The sequence below is a fragment of the Clarias gariepinus genome, chromosome 9, assembly GCF_024256425.1.
Source record: "Clarias gariepinus isolate MV-2021 ecotype Netherlands chromosome 9, CGAR_prim_01v2, whole genome shotgun sequence".
NCBI lineage: Eukaryota > Metazoa > Chordata > Actinopteri > Siluriformes > Clariidae > Clarias > Clarias gariepinus.
In genome coordinates this window covers 5130001-5148799 of record NC_071108.1, presented here as the reverse complement: position 1 = coordinate 5148799, position 18799 = coordinate 5130001, and the positions used below count along the sequence as shown (strand labels likewise).

The 18799-nt window shown below is 40.6% G+C and overlaps 1 protein-coding gene across 2 annotated transcripts in view; it reads right to left on the bottom strand.

Annotated features, from left to right (window-relative positions):
• plxnb3 (plexin B3) overlaps positions 1-18799 on the bottom strand; it is a 120420-nt gene that overhangs the window by 76717 nt on the left and 24904 nt on the right. Inside the window, exon 1 of one of the 2 annotated variants that reach the window (XM_053503626.1) lies at positions 565-782. The exons of the other annotated variant lie outside the window; for it this stretch is intronic. The gene's annotated coding sequence lies outside the window, so the exon portion shown is untranslated. Of the gene's footprint in view, positions 1-564; positions 783-18799 lie in introns of those variants that run through there. 2 annotated transcript variants of the gene reach the window in all.

The following is an 18799-nucleotide window of genomic DNA, read 5'->3' as shown; positions in this document are numbered from 1 at the left end:
CACACGAAGGAGAGAGAGCGCGCGCAGAGAGACAGGGAAAGCGCGAGCGCGCGCACATACGATCACTCTGACACGCGCACGCAAACGCGCACACAGCAGTGCAGCTGCTGATGGTAAGGAGCTCGCGCTCGGTTTAAAATGGGAATTAACAGAAAATAACAAACGACTCTTTTTTTATTTCAGTGAGGTGTGTTAAATACAATTTTATTACCTGAACCACTAGGAATAGACGGCAAAGCCCCCGGAAAAGATTTCACTAACTAACAAACACGCAAAACTAACAAACCTACAGTAAGCCTGGGGTAAAAAGAAAAGAAAAAGAAAGAAGAAAAAGAAATGTTGTACCTCAGGTTTGAGAAAATATACACAGTGGCAAAAAATACACTTAACTCACTCTAAACCGCGTTTCTTTTAAACTTCCTTACTCCACTCTCAGGCATTTTATAAGGCTTGACGAGGAGATAAACCAGACAGCCGTCGCCATATCGTTAAACCGTTAACGATTAAAAATAACGGTAATAACGGTGTAGACGATTTAAACACCGTATAGCGCTCGTTACTTACTTTATTTCTTTAGCACCGCCGAGTTTTCATTCCCTTCTCCCGTGAAGGATTAGACAGTGTTGTCTTTGTTTCGTTATTTATTTTTTTTAATTCAAGAACTCCGGATCGCCTCAGAGAGAACTCCCAACTCTTAAAAAGCGCTTATATCCCATCGCTCGCGCGTGTTAAACCGGGCTCGTGCGTTGTTTAATCGTCAGCGCGAGAACAGAAGCGCGCGAGGCGAGGCGAGCCGAGACGAGACGAGCCTCGTGCGTCTGGGCGGGGCTTTCGACACATTTAAAAATAGGCGGGGCATGCAAATTCACATTCAATTGTCCTTATCTCAAACATGTGTATTTAAAGTCGAATGCCACGCCCACTACTCTCTAGGGAGGGGGCCCTGACTTTCATTACTGCCACAATTCTCTGGATTTTTATGGCTTATTGTCAAGTGTGTGTGTGTGTGTGTGTAAAGAGAGAGAGAGAGATGGAGACAAAAAGAAAGAGAATTATTGTTGTTATTATTTTTTTTATTAATATTATTATTAACCTTGTTTACCTTTCCTTTTTTTTTAAATAATATTCACAAGTGTCACTTTATCTTTGACAGAACTAAATGTCTGTTTTATATTATATACATGAATTAATTAATTTATTATTAATTTTTTATTCTATTCTGTTTTTAATGTCTCTCTTTTTTTACTCCTGTTATTTTCTTGCGACTTATTTTTGAGCTTTTGACATATGAATGTAAATATTTGTCATGCCAATAAAGCACTTTTAAAGGACAGAAGATTCCTACTGCATATACAGTATGTTTTATTCTTTATATATTAGAATCAAATGCATACATGATCAGTTGCTAAATACTGATCTTTGTAATACTGTTCTTCAAGTTGCAGTAAGTTAATAAATAAAATAGTTAATTAAAGAGTTATCATGCATACTATATTCTGGACAACTAGAGATACCTGACAACTATGTAACATAAATAATAAATAAAAGGCATGAATCAATCAATCAATGATTCAATTATTATGAATAGCAATATTAAGCCATAAAAACGACTGACATCTGGACCATATTGTCATCATGCAGTGGTTATTGCAATAAGCTACATATTAAAGTTTAAAATAAGATAAAAATGCATGACGGTAAGAACGGTGAGCGAGAAATATAAATAAAAGCACCTTTTTAGACATGATGCATAGGACGAGGTTACGTTATCTTATTAAATATTTATTTTATGTTGAATTTTATAACTGAATATTTAATTGTGGTTCCTTCATGCAATATGAATAGACACGTAGTGACAATGTGAAGACAAAAACGCAAAGACAGAAAGGTAGAGATACTGTTTATTTCACAATGGCGTGTCTGTCCATACAGCCACACCTTTGTCCCCTTGTCTTTGTGCGGATGTGTGTGTGCTTTTTTTTTGTTGCTATATTAAATCTACTACATGAAGCCAACCGGATTAGGAGGATTTGATAAACAGAGAGAAAAAAAAACCTGCACTGCGTTCAATGTTAAGGTCAATAACCTACAGCAGATCTTGTTCATCTATCCCTCTGAGGGTTGTTGCCAGGGTTACCTAAGAGACAAACCCCCACACGACACACCCAAAAATGTATTTGTGGGACTTATTGGGTAATTATTCTTAGGCTATATTAATAATAATAATAAGAAGAAGAAGAAGAAGAAGAATATCATTATGCATGTCCCATTATCAGTATTTAACTTCCATATTAGTTTTGCAACATTACTCAACATTACTCATTTATCAACATCACAGAAGTCTAATATAATAACAAGAATTAATATTTTTTTTAAATCTCAGGTGCGAATGTAAAGCTTGCATTTGCACCTCCTCCTGGCGCATGACACAGCTCCAGGAAGCAGATGGGTTTTTGGCACGTTACCTGCCTCCGTTAAACCTGGGTTTGACATCCGACATGATACAGCCTTGAACCCGAAACGTGTCGGATTTAATAGATTATCGCTCATCCCTTTGGACCTTGTCCGTCTAATGGGATGCAGCTGTGTGAATTTGCCACGATGCCAAATTTTTAGAAACAAACAGGTTAAAAAAAAAAAGATTGTTTTTCGTTTTGTTGTTAAAAAAACGGCAAAATATGGATCCCATTTTTTGTAATGGAAAAGAGGGAACAGATCCAAGCTAAAGAAGTTACGTTAACTTGCCTGTGTGTGTGTGTGTGTGTGTGTGTGTGTGTGTGTGCGTGTGTGTGTGAAAGAGAATTAGAGAGAGTAAGTGAGGAAGATGGAGTAGATTATATTTAAAGGTGAGATAGTTGAGTATATAGAGACAGAGCACCAGAGAGAGAGAGAGAGAGAGAGAGAAAGAGAGAGAGTGACGGGGGCAGTGGACTGGACGGCTCCCTGGTGGGAGACGGAGCACAAGCTCAGGTGGGAGTGTTTGGCCAGCAGTGAAGAGCCTCATCAAAACGCTCATAAAATATTAATCACGCTCACAAAGAGCCTCCGTCACATGCTCCAGACAGACAAGATAGAGGAGGATGAGGAAGGAGAGAGAGAGATGGATTATAGAAAAAAGATGCAGTGAGACATGGGTAAAGTTGAAGAGGTAGAGATAAGTAAGCAGATTGCAACAAGAAATGACTAAATGAAAGGAAAGAAAGAAAGTCAAGAGAAAGGAGAGAGAAAATGAGAGAGACAGGAGAGGAGGAGATGACGAGTGATGAAAGGAGATATAAAGGTTATGAGAACAGAAGGATGAAGGATATGAGACACAGAGAAAGACACCAGGGGAATGAAAGAGCTAGAAGAACAGGACAAAAGAAAGATGGACGAAGAGATGGAAAGACGAAAGAGAGGTGGGAAAGAAATAGAGAAGATTGAAAGAGAGTCAGAAAAAGTGATAGGAGGAATAGAGGTGAATAAAGGTGAGATGATGAACTGAAAGTGGAAAAGAAATGAAAGATAGGAGATGAGTGGGGTGCAAAGAGGAAGAAGAGAGAGAGAGAGAAATAATAAAAGAGAAATGATGGGAGTAAGTGAAAAATGAAACGTAAGAGGAATGTAAGAAAAGATGGAGGGAGAAATCCAAAAGCCAAAGAAGAAAAAGTAAGACTAATAGAGGGATGAGGATAAAGATATAAAGCAGAAGAAGAGGGTGATGGAGGAAAAAAAGAAAGATCAAAGCAAAAGTGAAAGAAAAAGAGAGACAGAGGAAAATAATAAGGGTTTGATAGAAGGTCGAAGTCGGCCAAAAGTAAAAGGAAGGGTGATGGAGGAAGAGGAAAGAGAAAGAGCTGGAAGAAGAGAGTCAGAACTACAGTATAAGGAAGGATGGAGAGAGACAGAGAGAGGAAATAGAGGAGGTGTGCTGGAGACAGATTGAATACAAGGAGGAGAGGTAATGAATAGCCGGACGGGTGGAGGAGGGGTGTGTGCGTGTGTGTGTGTGTGTGTGTGTGTATGTAAGGGGGGGTTGTTGGGTGTAGGGGTCACATGCTGTAATTGGGGGGAAATGTGTGTGACACTGGGAGGAAACCATTATTGGCAGGTGGAACAAAAATGTACGCATCTCTGAAATAATGAAGTGGCGGAGAGAGAGAGTGAGAGGGAAAGAGAGAGAGAGAAAGAGAGAGAGAGAGAGAGAGAGAGGGAGAGAGAGAGAAGGACACAGACTACAGAGCTACAGGAAATAACATCAGCTTGTTCTCAATTAATGGCAATTGCCTTTCACTGAAATAGTGTATTTTTTTTAAAATACAGCAATTAGGAGTCAGGAATAGCAGTGTGTGTGTGTGTGTGTGTGTGTGTGTGTGTGTGTGTGTGTGGACCCAGTGCAAAACCAAACAATAGAGGATTTGTTAGAACAATCTTACACTGCTACCTTACACACACACACACACACACACACACACACACACACACACACACACACACACACACACACACACACACACACACACACACACGCCAAGGACACATTCAGAGCTGTACACACACCACACACACACAAAACACACATGCACACAGACAGGGTAATACATATTCAGTCTTTGACATTCATTGATTTATCCGTCCTTTCCTTTATTTGTTTTCTATTGATCCATCCATCAAACCACCTCTACCTCCATCCACCTATACATCCATCTATCTGTCAATCCATTTATCTGTCCATTCACCCACCCACCTGTATATCCAACCACCTGTACATCCATCTACTGTATAGATCTATCCATCCACTTTACATCCATCTATCTATCAATCCATTCATCCACCTGTACATCCATATATCGGTCCATCCATCTACCTGTACACCAATCTGTCTGTCCATCCTCTAACCACCTGTATATCCATTCATCTGCACATCCACCCAACTGTACATACACCACATCTGTCCATCCATTCACCTGTACATCCATCTTTCAGTCCATCACTTCAACCACCTGTACATTCATCCACCAGTTCATCCATGTATTCATACACTTGTGCACCTTTCCATCTGTAAATCCATCCATCCATCCATCCATCCATTCATCCAATCACCCCAATTCTATACACCCTTTCAGCAATTTGTAAATAAATTTCACCCATACATAAATCTATTCACCCACCTGTACATCCATCCATCCATCCATCCATCCATCCTTGAATTCCTTCATTCACTTGTACTGTATACATCCATCCACCTCATCCACATTCTTCCTCCCTGCATTCATCCATTCATAACTATTCATCTACTCATTCTTTTATACGTATATCTAACAAATTAATCTATTCATTCTTAACCTGCTCTAATAATGCCTTCATTCATCCATTCATCCATCCCTCCATCCATATAGTCACTCTCTTTAACCATGCATTATTTATTCCTTCCATTCATTCAGCCAGGGTATGTTATAATAATCCATGCATCTATCTATCTATCTATCTATCTATCTATCTATCTATCTATCTATCTATCTATCTATCCATCATTTAAGTTCTAATCCACCCCCTCTCTCCCCCTCTCCCCCTCTCTATAAATCTATATATAATAAACAGTATATATACATGCATAATATATTAGCCTCGCCGCTCATCAATACATCCATCCATTCTGTGTATTCAGTAAGGGGAGGTGAAAGTGCTTAAAAATGAACCACACACACACACACACACACACACGCACGCATGCACGCACACACACCTGACTGATTTCATTATGTTGTGACTTCTAAAAGGAACAAAAAAGGAAAGATAAATTAGTGAAGCAAAGCGCAGGGAGTCAGAACCAAATATCTGTTTCCTTTTGTGGTTGGTAAGGTCGGAGCTGTTGCTTGCATGAAGCGTGAGGTTTTGCTTTTAGAAATCTGACAAAGAGATTTACATCATTATATACATCTTATCTTGTGCAGATCTTCATATGTATAGAATATAGAGTCATTTCCTTAGAAAGACCACAATGCAAAACATCAGCGGTCGGAAAATAAGGCATGTAAATGTATACAGTAGACAGACAGAAGTGCATAACAACAATGCGCGCGTGCAACATGAGCGATATCACACAACACCGCCGCTAGATCAAGCGCTCTCACTGATTGTCATTGTTCATCAGTTGTTTTGTGGTTAGACCAAAATGAGGTCACTGCATCAGCGATTTCTGTTAGATTTGATATTTAGGAATGATCCTGCATTTTAATTACACAATACAAATGCTAAATACTTAGCTAAGCTAATGTTAACATGCAGTAGCTAGAAAAGTCTACTAGCAAACTAGATGGAAAACAGCATTCAAATCCATCAACTAGTCAGAAAACTCCGTAAATTAGGACTAAAACTGACCAGCTGTGCCGTCAAGGAAAATAATAAAAGTAATATGAGGGTTTTCTCCTATTTTTAAGTTTTAAGTTTATTTCCTCTAAAATTACATATAATGAAGTGTTTTATTCCCCTTATACGACAGCGAGATTTCAGTTTAAAAATCAAATAAAGCACACAACATACAATATTGTTATCTGTTTCTACAAAGGGTGTTCAAGTCAAACCGGGACTTTTGATCACACAGAAGAACAGGGTACAGTTTTTTTCTTTCACCTTTATTTCTCGATATAATCCCCTGCTACTACACTAACAAACTCATCCCAGTGTTTGACTAGTGCTTGGATACCATCAAGGTTGAAAGTTTTTTCAGTGCGTCCGATTCATGTCTGAAACACACTGGCCTCCCAGGCACTCCTTTAATGTCTTTTTCCTTGAATGTATAAAACAGTATGATTTGATCATGAAAGGCGTTCTGTTTTTTTGAAAGACAATGCACAATCTTTTTTTGTGGGGCGGATTTTTATCTGATTTTCTCTCTTATTTAGTCGTGTCCGATTTCTCCCCCATCACTAGGGGGCTCCCACCTTAAGGCTACTACTACCACTCAGTCGGGAGGTGCTTCCTCCGAACCATGTGACGCCAGCGGAGAGTGGTGGAGTAACACACTCGGAGGACAGCGTTGTCTGCTCCTTCTGCTTGCGTGAGCTCACAGACGCCTCTGATTGGCTGTAAAGCACTAAGTACCTGAGAGAGCTTGGCCAATCAGCTCTCTCTAGACCGGCTGCGAGAGGTTACAGCATCACTTGGGAATCGAATCCCGGATTCGATCTCCGGATGATAGGCCGAGCACTTGACCACTGAGCCACTCGGGGCGCAGGCCTGACAATGCACAATCTTATCCTGCCTTCCGCACCACTTGCACATTATAGAACTCATCTGCATCGTACGCCATACAAGCCCTGACCTCGCTCCAAGCCATTTCCACATGTTTGGGGGTTCGATCTTGCTTCCAGCGTATCCCTGTCTCCTGAGATATCCCAGTCTCTGGTTTGATTTGAACACCCCTCATAATTGGATTTAACATTATAAAGGTCTGGAAATTTCTTGTTTCACGTATAGAAGCTATAAATATTCATTTATTTCCTTCTCTCTTAGAATTAATTTATTCATTCAATTTCTATACCGCTTATCCTGTGCAGGGTCACAAAGGGCCTGGAGCCTATCCCAGGAGACTGGGATACGAGGTGGGGTATGTCAAGAACAAGGTGCCAATTCATCACAGGGACACACACACACACACACACACAATTTTGGGAACTCCAATTAGGATAATTTGGATGTCTTTGGAATGCGGGAGGAAACCGGAGTTCCAGGAGGAAACCCACCAAGCATGAAGAGAACATGCCGAGTCCACACATACTGTAGAACCGAGGCGGGGACTGAACCCTCGACCCTCAATGTGCGCGGACATATACCTCACAACAATAGATAAATAAAAAACTCACACTATGTCACGTTTCCCAGAAACCTCAGGTGACGAGTCTTCAGTCCTGAAGACTTTAACATGGAGGGAAACCCACTGTGACTATGGACTGCTTCCATAAATATTAAATAGGTATCTTTTAACACAAAAACATTACCATATTCCTTAACAAATAATGTACTTTCTATGAGTTTATGTGAAGCTATTAAATTCCCTGTGCAATTTAATTTAGAAATGACAAGCAGCAAAATAAACTACTGCTTTTATTAAAAAAAAAAAAAATGCATCAAGACCTTTTGCCAAGTAAGGAATCATGGATTTTAATGAATTAATTGATCTGAAAAGCAAAGCAAGCCAGGAGAGGTTCAGAATGATGTGATAAAAAAAAAAAAATCAATTTAAACCAGTTGATCAAATTTAAAGAAGATTAGATTAGACCTTTGTTTTTGGATCTTTGGTCACGTTTCCTGCAGTGTGATGAAAACACCTGGAGCAGGAACTGTATGGCTCTCTCTTAACGCCCTACGGGAGCCTCTCTCTAGGCATGTGAACGTATTTGAGAGTGAAATAACTAATTTCTAGTGGTTTTGTGTGTGTTTGTGCGAGTGTGTTTGTGTTTGTAGCTGTGTGAATCAAAGCTCGTGCAGGCCGGTAAGTGAAACAAAAACTGAAAGACATTGATTGTGCCCAGTTTCGTGCCCTGGCAGCATATAAACAGCCTCCCGCACTGCCCAGAACACCCCAAATACACTCCACATTCCTCCTTGGTCTCGCTCTGTCTCTATCTATCACTGCGTTTTTTTTTTCCACTCGTCTCTCTTTCTCCCTCTCTCTCACACACACACACAGTGCAGTCCTTTAATGCCAAGCGGTTTAAATGCGCGGGCCGCATGCCCATTACAAAATCAAAGCCGGCCTCGATAAAGATGACCAGTGTGCGTGTTAACGGAAGCGCCGTGACCTTCCCGTGTTTTGGATCGCTGTCGTCGGGCTCTGAATGGAGCCACTGTAACTGTGCGTGACCTTTTGACCTCTCCCTGCTGCAGTTTCCTTTTTACACTCCAGGCCAAATATGCGACTGGTAGAAAGTAGGCTTGCACGGAATAATAATTCCTCGCGCGATTCGATTCGGGCTCACGTAGACGGACACGTCAACGCGTCCGGCTGAGGCTCGAGACAGGACAGATAAACACAGCGATATTTCAGGGTTTGTAACTAAACGCTTAAGACAATAGAATAAATCTCTTCTATACGGATCTGCTAACTGTGTTTCTCAGCTATGGATTTGATATGACACCTAGATTATATGATTAAATATCGTGACTGTGAGTGACAGATAGCGATAAGCCGTATATTAAAAACAGATTTTTCTGATTTCGACCCTTAACTTCCTGATCTTATCCTGCATGATTATTGTTTTTATACAATCCCGCTGTAAAAATCTCAATCTTCAGATTCAGGTCCGAAAGTATCGATCCTTTTTTTTTCTCTTTTTTTTTTTAATAACAGCAGCAGTGACAATATTATAAATCACAGGTTTGGATTTTATAATACTCTCTCATTTCTCGGGCTCATTTACAGCCGCTCGTATGACGAACGCTCCACACGGGCTCATAAACGCCTTGTAAGAGCGCCGTTATTTAAAAAAAATAACTCACACACACATAATTGCTGATATGGTGAAGTTTTCAGCAGGGAAAAAAAAAATGAGTCTCTGTGGAAGGACTCTCTCGTGTAAGTGCTTTGTTCCAGTCGGAACGTTTTCCAACATGGACAGCGCGCATCATGTTTTTGCGATTTTCTTCACAACATAACACGACAAGCTGTGTTTCTTTTTTTCCTTATTAAAAGAAGAAAAACAGACGGTCTGCGAATGACTGATAAGATACTGTAAGGCTAATGTTTCCTCTTTAACCTGGAACGTAAACACATTAAAAGTATCAGGTGTCAAGTTTAAAAAACTTTTAACAAGGCCCCCGAGCGCCGCAGCGGTAACGAGCTCGCCCTATCATCCAGAGATCGCGAGTTCGAATCCCGGGTGATCCTTTAGCCTCTCGCACAGAGAGAGAGAGAGAGATGATTGGCCGAGCACTCGCAGAGGGGAGGAATGGGAGTGCTTATACATCAATCACGGATCTAGCCGTTCATGGGCGTTCTGAGAGCTCATCCAAGCGGAAGGAACGTATAGCGCTACCCTACGAGTCTGTGAGCGAGCAAATTGGAAAGATGCTGTCTGGCCTCACATGGCTTCGAGGAAACACATGATAGGCTTCGTCCACCCTGGTTGGTACTTGTAGCCTTGATGGGAGAGTGCCATCATAAGGGGTGGAAATAGGCTATGGTTAAATTAGGGAGGAAATTAGGGGAAAAAAATCCCAAGAAAAATAATAATAATAAAAAACTTTAAATAAAATCACCGTATCAAGGGTCACAGGGGGCCTGGAGCCTATCCCAGGAGAATTAGGGTATGAGGCAAAATCTACTAATCTACTTATCTGCTATAATCTACGGATGTTGATTATACCAGTGAGAGACACGCACTAAGACCCAGCAGGGGAGACGATTACCCACAATTCTGAAGTGCAAGAAAAAGACAAAAAAACGTTGGCTCAGTTGTGATCACGTGACACTCGGCATTAAAACAAGAAGCGCATGCGTGATACATGATACTCTGTACTCATAAACCAAGACTCGTTCGTTTTCCAAGTCAAAATTTATTAAAAAAAATCTTTGCTCGTCTTGCGGAACACTCACACACCGCGATACTCGCAATCCGAGGTTTCACTGTATCATTATCATTATTATTTTATTTAATACTTTCTGTTTCTGTAATGCAAATCATTGATTGTGTAATGAATGTGAAAGGCATATATAGTCTAAGCAAACAATCTCCTCGTTACTCCCTATGCCAATTCTCACCTTGAGCGGTGCGTTAATATTCACTCTCTCGTGTCCACGGCAATTTTATGGACTCATCAGAATTTAAATGATGTCATTAATATTCAAGCTCATGTAATCTGTAAATAAAATTTAAATCGAATGTTTAGAGGAAGCTGACGGCCCCAGCTTGAAGTGTTTGTTTTTCATCAGGTACGTTCAAATACTGTTGATATTTTCTTATTTACAAAGAAATTACACAGACTGTTATGCAATCTCGGGCTGATTATGATGTTTTGTGCGTATCGATGCACAAACAATGTAAGAACTGATTGCTTTTCATAATCTGCCCGTGATTTACAGACCTTCGCTTTAATTCGGTTTTCGGGTTGTAGAGCGCTTTTAATAATAGATATCGGCGCAAAGAGACTATAGATCTCTAACGAGCGAGCCGAAGGCGATGTTAATAAGGAATAAAGCACTGAGACGACACTGAGAGAGAGAGAGAAACCAGATTCCTATAAATATTCTTCTGGGCCTGGGTGCTTCCTAAAGAACATTTATAACAACGCCGAGACGTTTTTCTTTTTAAACTGCAATGATCACACACCTGCCCCACCCCTATGTGTAAGTATGATTAAGCAGGGTGTTGTCATGGCAACCTGCTTCTCATTGATTGGTTTTTCGGCTCCTTTGCATCCCGGTCTCATCTTGACCCTGAATTTAAAACGTCTATCGAACATCTGTATCGGTTTCGACGTGGCATAAAGAAAACGACAAAAGCCAGGACTCCAATCTTCACGTTCGACCTCCTCGAGTCTTGCGCCGCAATCGATCGGGATTGGTGGAAATACCGAGCCCGAGCAGAGGGGAAGGCGAAGATGACTACATTGTGCTCACTTAATCCAAATCCAAAAGTTTAAAATTAATTGTTCCTAAATGAGCTGGTTTTTTTTGTTGTTGTTGTACTACATTTCCCATCTATTTTCCATCCAAAGTCTTCGTCTGTTGCGGATTAGTGCCGATTACGTCTTAATCATCTCTGATAGCCGATTACATCGTCCTATCATCCAGCCCCTTTGTGCGCACGCGAGATAACCGCATAGTGACCCGACGTTCATAATTCGTGTGTTAAAAAGCTGACAAATGCATTCTCAGGCCTTTTAAAGAAATAATGATTAATTCATGCGTATTAGTGTAAAAAAATTACTTTTCAATTAAAAAAAAATCCCAATAATAATAATACAAACACTAATACTAGTACTAATAATAACGCAACTGCATTACCATGTACTGCATCTCACTGGTAACATAAAAAAAAAAAAAGCAGTGGAAAAAGGCTGGGAAAATCATGCATAATCTGTTCACGACCTTGAGAAGCTGCTACTGTAATGATGGTTACAAGCAGCAGTTCACAAACGCTGAACAAATCTGCTGAGAATTTTATCAACTCATGATTTTTATGGTGTGAAATGAAAATAAATGACTGATTTAGATATACATACAGTAATGCACATACAGTATACGTATATATACCTTATTTCGAATAAATTCCATATACTGATCGGTCATTAAAGCTGTGAATCATAGGCAGAGTGTGCGGTTTGTTTCGATCCCATTTAATTTGTCATTTCCAGTTTGATAACTATGATGCCTTTGGTACTCGCGCTGTATCTACGACCTTATTACAGCCATGCTATATCCAGCAGTACAGCACTCCCGCTCGTGTGGTATTGCTTAAATAGTACTCTGACACGATTTCCAACTACAAGGTTTATATCAAAGCATTCTCCGTAATGTGTTTTATATAGTAACAACTCGTAAAAGGAACTTGGAAAAAATGTGGGTAAGAATTGATTCGTACACTTACACATTACACTCTCCAAGTCTGCACAAGCACACACACACTTGGACACTATGGGCAATTTGGAAATACTAATTAGCCTAATCGACATGTCTCTGTGCTGTGGGAGGAAACCGGACTGCCTAGAGGAAACCCACCATGCACAGAGAGAACATGGTGACGCCACAGTGCTAACCAGTAAGCCACCGTGCCGCCACCAGTAAACATGAAAAGAAAAACGAGAACAAGAAACTCGATTTTCACAATATGCCTGACATTTTTAAAGAGCAACACTAATGTGTGCTGTTGTTTTACTTCACCAGCTATAGTCTGCGTACTTTAGAGGACAAGATTAGTGTTGCGCTCTTCACACACGGAGATGATGGAATGGACAGACACCTTTTTAAAAGAGATCCACTTCTGTGTTTAGATTTAATCAGTTTTCATATTTGATTCGAGCCTTGCTCGAGAGCCTAGCACTTGACTCGAATACTGGACATTGATCAATACAGAGTGTTCATGTTAAGCAAACATGCTGGACTGCGGGGTCAAGTGTAGCGGGATCCATGCTTCATCCCGCATTGGAACACACCGAGAACTCGTTCAATAATTTTCAGCCGATACGATTAAGTGACTTATAGTCACGGGAAAAAAATATTCTATATCTGATCATTTCTTCAACTGATGCATGGAATGTAACATATGCAGCAGGCTTACACAGGTGACTGACACGCTTTTTGGTAATTTCACACATTGGAAACAAAGATCTCATGGCACTCTCATCTGGACTCATTTTAGGCACATATAATCACATAAAGCAAATGTACACATTAACACTGGTGATAAAGCACTTACTAGGCTAGCAGAATATATATTAAAAGAAGGAAATCTCAGCACTGGGATTTGTTTTGAACTCGAGCTTAGCGATGCAATGCGTGCTTTGATAAGGCCAGGGCACATTGCCCTAATAAACACCAACAGATCCCTGGTGTACCTTATACTCACTCTCAGCCCTGAAAGTAAACGGCTCTTCGCCTTCACATGCCAGCATTACGCTTGAACTGTATAATTGGATAAAAGCATCTGTCAAATGAATAAATGTAAGTACGCAATGTGTCGTGCCAATGGCGTAATCCATTAGACGGTGCTTGTGAAATGGTGCACGTTCAAGATGTAAAAAAATCCTTAGATTATTTTCATATGAATGAGGTACACTTACACGGTTTTGCTAGATCTTCCTATATACGGTAGGAATGTGAGAAAATACATTTATCCGCCGTTCATTCCTTCACCACACACTCCACACATTGGATTGAGCTGGTGGAAAAACATGGAGGAAATTAAAAGTAATGGTAGTCCCAGACTTATGAACGTTCCGTTCCGGGAGCATGTTCGTAAGTAGGATTTGTTCTTAAGTCGGATTTGTTCTCAAGTCTGACAAAGCGAGTTTTATATAACTTTGACACAAATATACAATGTAAAGCGTACTAATCCAACTTCAATCGGGAAGGGAATCCCAGACACCAGGAAGTAGATCCGTGGCCCGTATCTGCGGAAATTCATAACTCGAATGTTTGTAAGTCAGGGACTACCTGTAGGCACTTTATCAATGGTGTTTGTGGTGAAATGCAGTGTTCAGTTCATTCAGTTAATGGTGTTGATACCGATTGTGTTTCAGAAACTCCGGATCTCATGCAAGGCTCAAGGCAGGGTAGGTACACCCTGGACGGGGTGCCAATCCATCGCATGGCACACAAGCATGCAAAAACACACACAAAACCGGTAATTAGGAAACGACAAACTACATGTCTTTGGACTGTGTGAGGAAAACGGAGTATCCGGCAAGCACGGGGAAATCATGCAAACTTTAAAAAAACTTTCACAATGGTGTGAGAAAAACAAACATACTTTGAGCGGAGGGTCTGCTGACTGATACGCCTTCTTAATAGGAATCAGAGAAGAATGGCCAGACTGCTTCGAGTTCACAGGAAGTCTGTAGTCCGTAGTCTGTAGTGCTCAGGATAGCCACAGATTGCTGTTTTCGTCTGAAAGGGGTGGAACCTGATGTAGTCTTTTGCTGTTGTAGCTCCTCCACCTCAAGGTTTGATGTTCGGTACGTTCTGAGATGCCACCACAGTGTTAAAGAGTGACTATTTGAGTTATTATATCCTTTTCGGAAGCTTAAACTAATTTGGCCACAATGGTGGTCTGTTTGTTTTTGAAGAATTCTGTATAAACTCTAGAGACGGCTGTGTGTTAAAATTCTAGTCGATCAGTAGTTTATGAAACACTTGAACAAGCCAATCTGGCACCAACAAGCATCCTGTATCTGCACAAAGTGTTAGCTGTTTAGATAACTGCATGAATGCTGAGTAGATAAACTCATAAATGTTTTTTTTTTTTTTCACCCTCGGGATATATCCGTCGTTTTTGTGCCGGTTATTTAAAGGGTCGGCTTGCCAGCTCAATGCCTGATTGTCATTCACACACTACGGGCAATTTGGGAACAGCACTTAACCTGCATGTCTTTGGACTGTGGGAGGACACTGGAGGAAACCCACCAAGCACGGGGAGTACATGCAAACTCCACACACACAGACCAGGTGGGAATTAAACCCCGACCCTGGTGGTGAGGTGAGAGGACACAGTGCTAATTTTTTATGATATAACAGCGTTTTCCATTTGAATTTCAAAGTAGCATATCTTCACTTCCCGTGGAACAATTGAGATGAAACAAAGCCTGTATGTTAACTCAAGCTCGGCCAAGTACTTCTGTGAAAACACTGTTAAAATTTTGTTGTTTTTTTCCATGTGATGCGTGCACAAACAAACAGAGAGCAAAAAAACATTTTAAAAACCACCTTGATGTGTTCTCTTACACATCTTACGTCAACACCAAATTATTTTTGGCTCAAAACTCTTGAAGTATCTGATTCATACCAGTATACCATACATCTTTATACCTGGTAAAGTACATTTTATTTGCTTTCAAAACAAAACAAAGTAGTGCAGGATTTAAACCCTTTAGGGACAAGTGTTAGTTGTATAAAATGGAAGAAATTACGGCACTGACGCGTTGCCGGGCCAGTGCAGCTGTAGAGGAAACCAGAAGGTCTGTTTGTGCAACAGTGGAAAAGAAAACAAGTTTGCAAAGCAATCTGAGACCTTGTGGTCCTCATAACAATGCTCGAGGTGTGAAAAAGAAAGAACGAAAGAGACAGAGGTTTCAGGTTCTACAGAGTGTGCGTGTGTGTGTGTGTGTGTAGTCCAACAGGTTTGACCTAAGAAACAAACTATGCACTGCAAATAGAGAAATCCTCCCACACTGCGCGAGAAGCGCCACTGGGAAACCGCAAACACACAGCTCTTATTGCAGCGGGCCGAGAAGATAAAAAAAAAAAGAGAGAGAAAAAGGCGTCTTTATTACTACAACCTACGGCACATCGAGCCACGCGACCGGCACCTTAATCAATCAAGAGGAATCCAATTTTACGCAGAACACACTGCGGTACAATCGTATCAGGACGTGGAAGGAGGCGCGGAACACAATTTCGACCGTAGGAATATGCAATAAGTGCTTTTAGACTGAAGGCGGAGACGATTCGGGAGAAATATTAGTTCGTGAATATTCTCTTTAAGCGCTACGAGTATCCAGGCTGCTTTTAGTCTTCGTGTTTTTTCCCCTGGTTAATCCATACTTAATGCTTCACATACTTAATATGTTGAACCCCGATATGCTGAGGAAGTGTGTGCGTGTGTGTGTGTGTGTGTGTGTGTATGAGAGAAAGAGAAAGAGAGAACACACATCCCCACACGGATTTCAGGAACACGCGTATCTCGCCTTCTTTTGTTATTACGTCTCATAAAAAAAATTTAAAAAAAAGTCTCTCTAACAAAAGAATTTAGGCGCACAGGCTTAAAATCTAGACCAGAAAGTGTGTGTGTGTGTGTGTGTGTGTGTGTGTGTATGTGTGTGTGTGTGTGTAGATGAGGAGAAGAAAGAGGAAAGAAACAGATGCTGTTACGTTCAGACAGCTGCAGACTAAAAGGCAGCAATTACAGTGCCACCCTGCCTCTGACACACATTATTACACACTCTGTAATCTCCACTGTGACTCGTACACCCACACACACACACACACACACACACGCATACATACATACACATTTTATATATATATATATATATATATATACACTGCCATGATGAGGAGAAAGAAAGAGAGTGAGAGAGAAGACAGAGAAAGGAAGAAAGGATATGTGAGGCTTCTTGGGAGCGATAAAGCCAGGCTTAGAGAGAGAGAGAGAGAGAGAGAGAGACCGGGATGGAATGCAAAGAGAGTAAGGGCAGAAACAGGGAGAGGAGGATGGAGTTCAGAGGCTGGGTGAGGAGAGGAGTGATGGAGCTACAGCACCAAAGTTAAGAAGAAGTGAGAGAGAGAAAAGAGAGAGAGAGAGAAAAGAAACAGAGGAAGAAAAAAGTGGAAGAAAAAGACATGAAAAGGGGAAAGATAAGTGGGACAAAAAGAAAACAGTTGAAGAGATAAAAAAGGAATAGGAGAAAGAAATGAAAAAAGGAAGAAAGAAAGAGATAGAGCCAAAGAAAGAAAGAAATATACATAGAGCTAAGAAAAGAAAGAAAAAAGAAAGAAAGAAAGAGACATAGAGCCAAAAAAAAAGAAAGAAAGAAAGAAAGAAAGAAAGAAAGAAAGAAAGAGATAGGGCTACAGAAAGGAAGAATGGAAGAAAGAAAAAAAAAGTGATAAAGTCAAAGAAAGAAAGAAAAAAGAAAAGAGATAGAGCCAAAAAAAGGAAGAAATATACATAGAGTTAAGGAAAGAAAAAAAAGAAATAGTGACATAGAGCCAAAGGAAAAAAGAAAGAAAGAAAGAAAGAAAGAAAGAGATAGGACCACAGAAAGATGAATGGAAGAAAGAAAGAAAGAAAGAAAGAAACATAGAGCCAAACAAAAAAAGAAAAAGTGATAGAGTCAAAGAAAGAAAGGAAGAAAGGGACAAAGATAGAGACAAAGAAAGAAAAAAGAAAGAAGGAACGAAAGAAAATGACATAGAGCCAAAGAAAAAAAGATAAATAGAACTAACAAATAAAAAACTAAGAACAAAAGATCCAATAAGAAAAAAAAGAAACAAAAAAAGAAAGAATCACTCTTTTCTTCTTTAGCTGTCATTTCTCATCTGCCTCTTTTTCTTTCTGTCTCTCTCTCTATATATATCTATCTTTCTATATTCCTCTTCTTGTCGTATTTTCTCTCCATCCCTGCCTCTACCTCTCTCTTCATACTTGTATCACTATCTGATTCTCTCTCTCCATCTCTCTCCCTTTTTCTCTCTTTTTCTCTCTCCAGGGCGCCTGGTTCGATCCTCAGCTCCGGTTTCCTCTCGCCTAACAAGAACATGCCAGTGGGAGGATTAACCACTCTCAATCGCCCTAGGTGGGAATGTGTGCGTGTGTGTGTGTGTGTGTGTGTGTGTGTGTGTGTGTGTGTGTGTGTGTGTATGGTTCCTTGTGATGGTCTGTGTTCCATGTGGTGCCCAGTGTTCCTGGGATAGACCAAAACTTTGGCAGACAGTGCTCTCCTCCTGAAGACCACTCTTCCGCCTCTCTCTCCCTCTCTCTCCCTCTCTCTCTCCCTCTCCTGTCTCCTCTTCTCTCTCCTGAGATCAGTCAGTCTTTCTCAGCTGATTTACTGCACTGGTTAATAAGAAAGTGAGCGCGGATCACTGCCTGCTGTCTTACAGAGGCTTCAATTCCTGAGAGAGAGAGAAACGAGGGAGAGAGAGAGAGAGAGAGAGAGAGAGAGAGAGAGAGAGAGCGTGTGATGGTCTGGTCTGAGTGTTTGTGTGATCTCTCTCTCTCTCTCTCTCTCTCTCTTTCTTTTATAGAACTACACACTTACTGACAGTTGTGTGTGTGTGTGTGTGTGTGTGTGTGTGTGTGTGTGCAGAATCATGATGGAGTGTGTGACGTGCTGGACAAGTTGACACACTCCGAGTTATTTTAGCCGTCTCTCTCTCTGAGCTAATGCTATCTTCTTCTTTTTTCTCTCGTTCCTCCATCGCGCACAACCTCCTTGTCCTTTGTCTCTGTCTCATCACATCTCTCTCCCTGTCTCTCTCCCTTTCTCTCTCTCTCCATCCTGCACTTTTATCAGAAAACAGAATAAAAAAATAAAAAAGTGAGCATGTCTTTGGGCTGACTTTCAGGTTTTTTAAATGATTTTTTTTTTTTTAATAGAG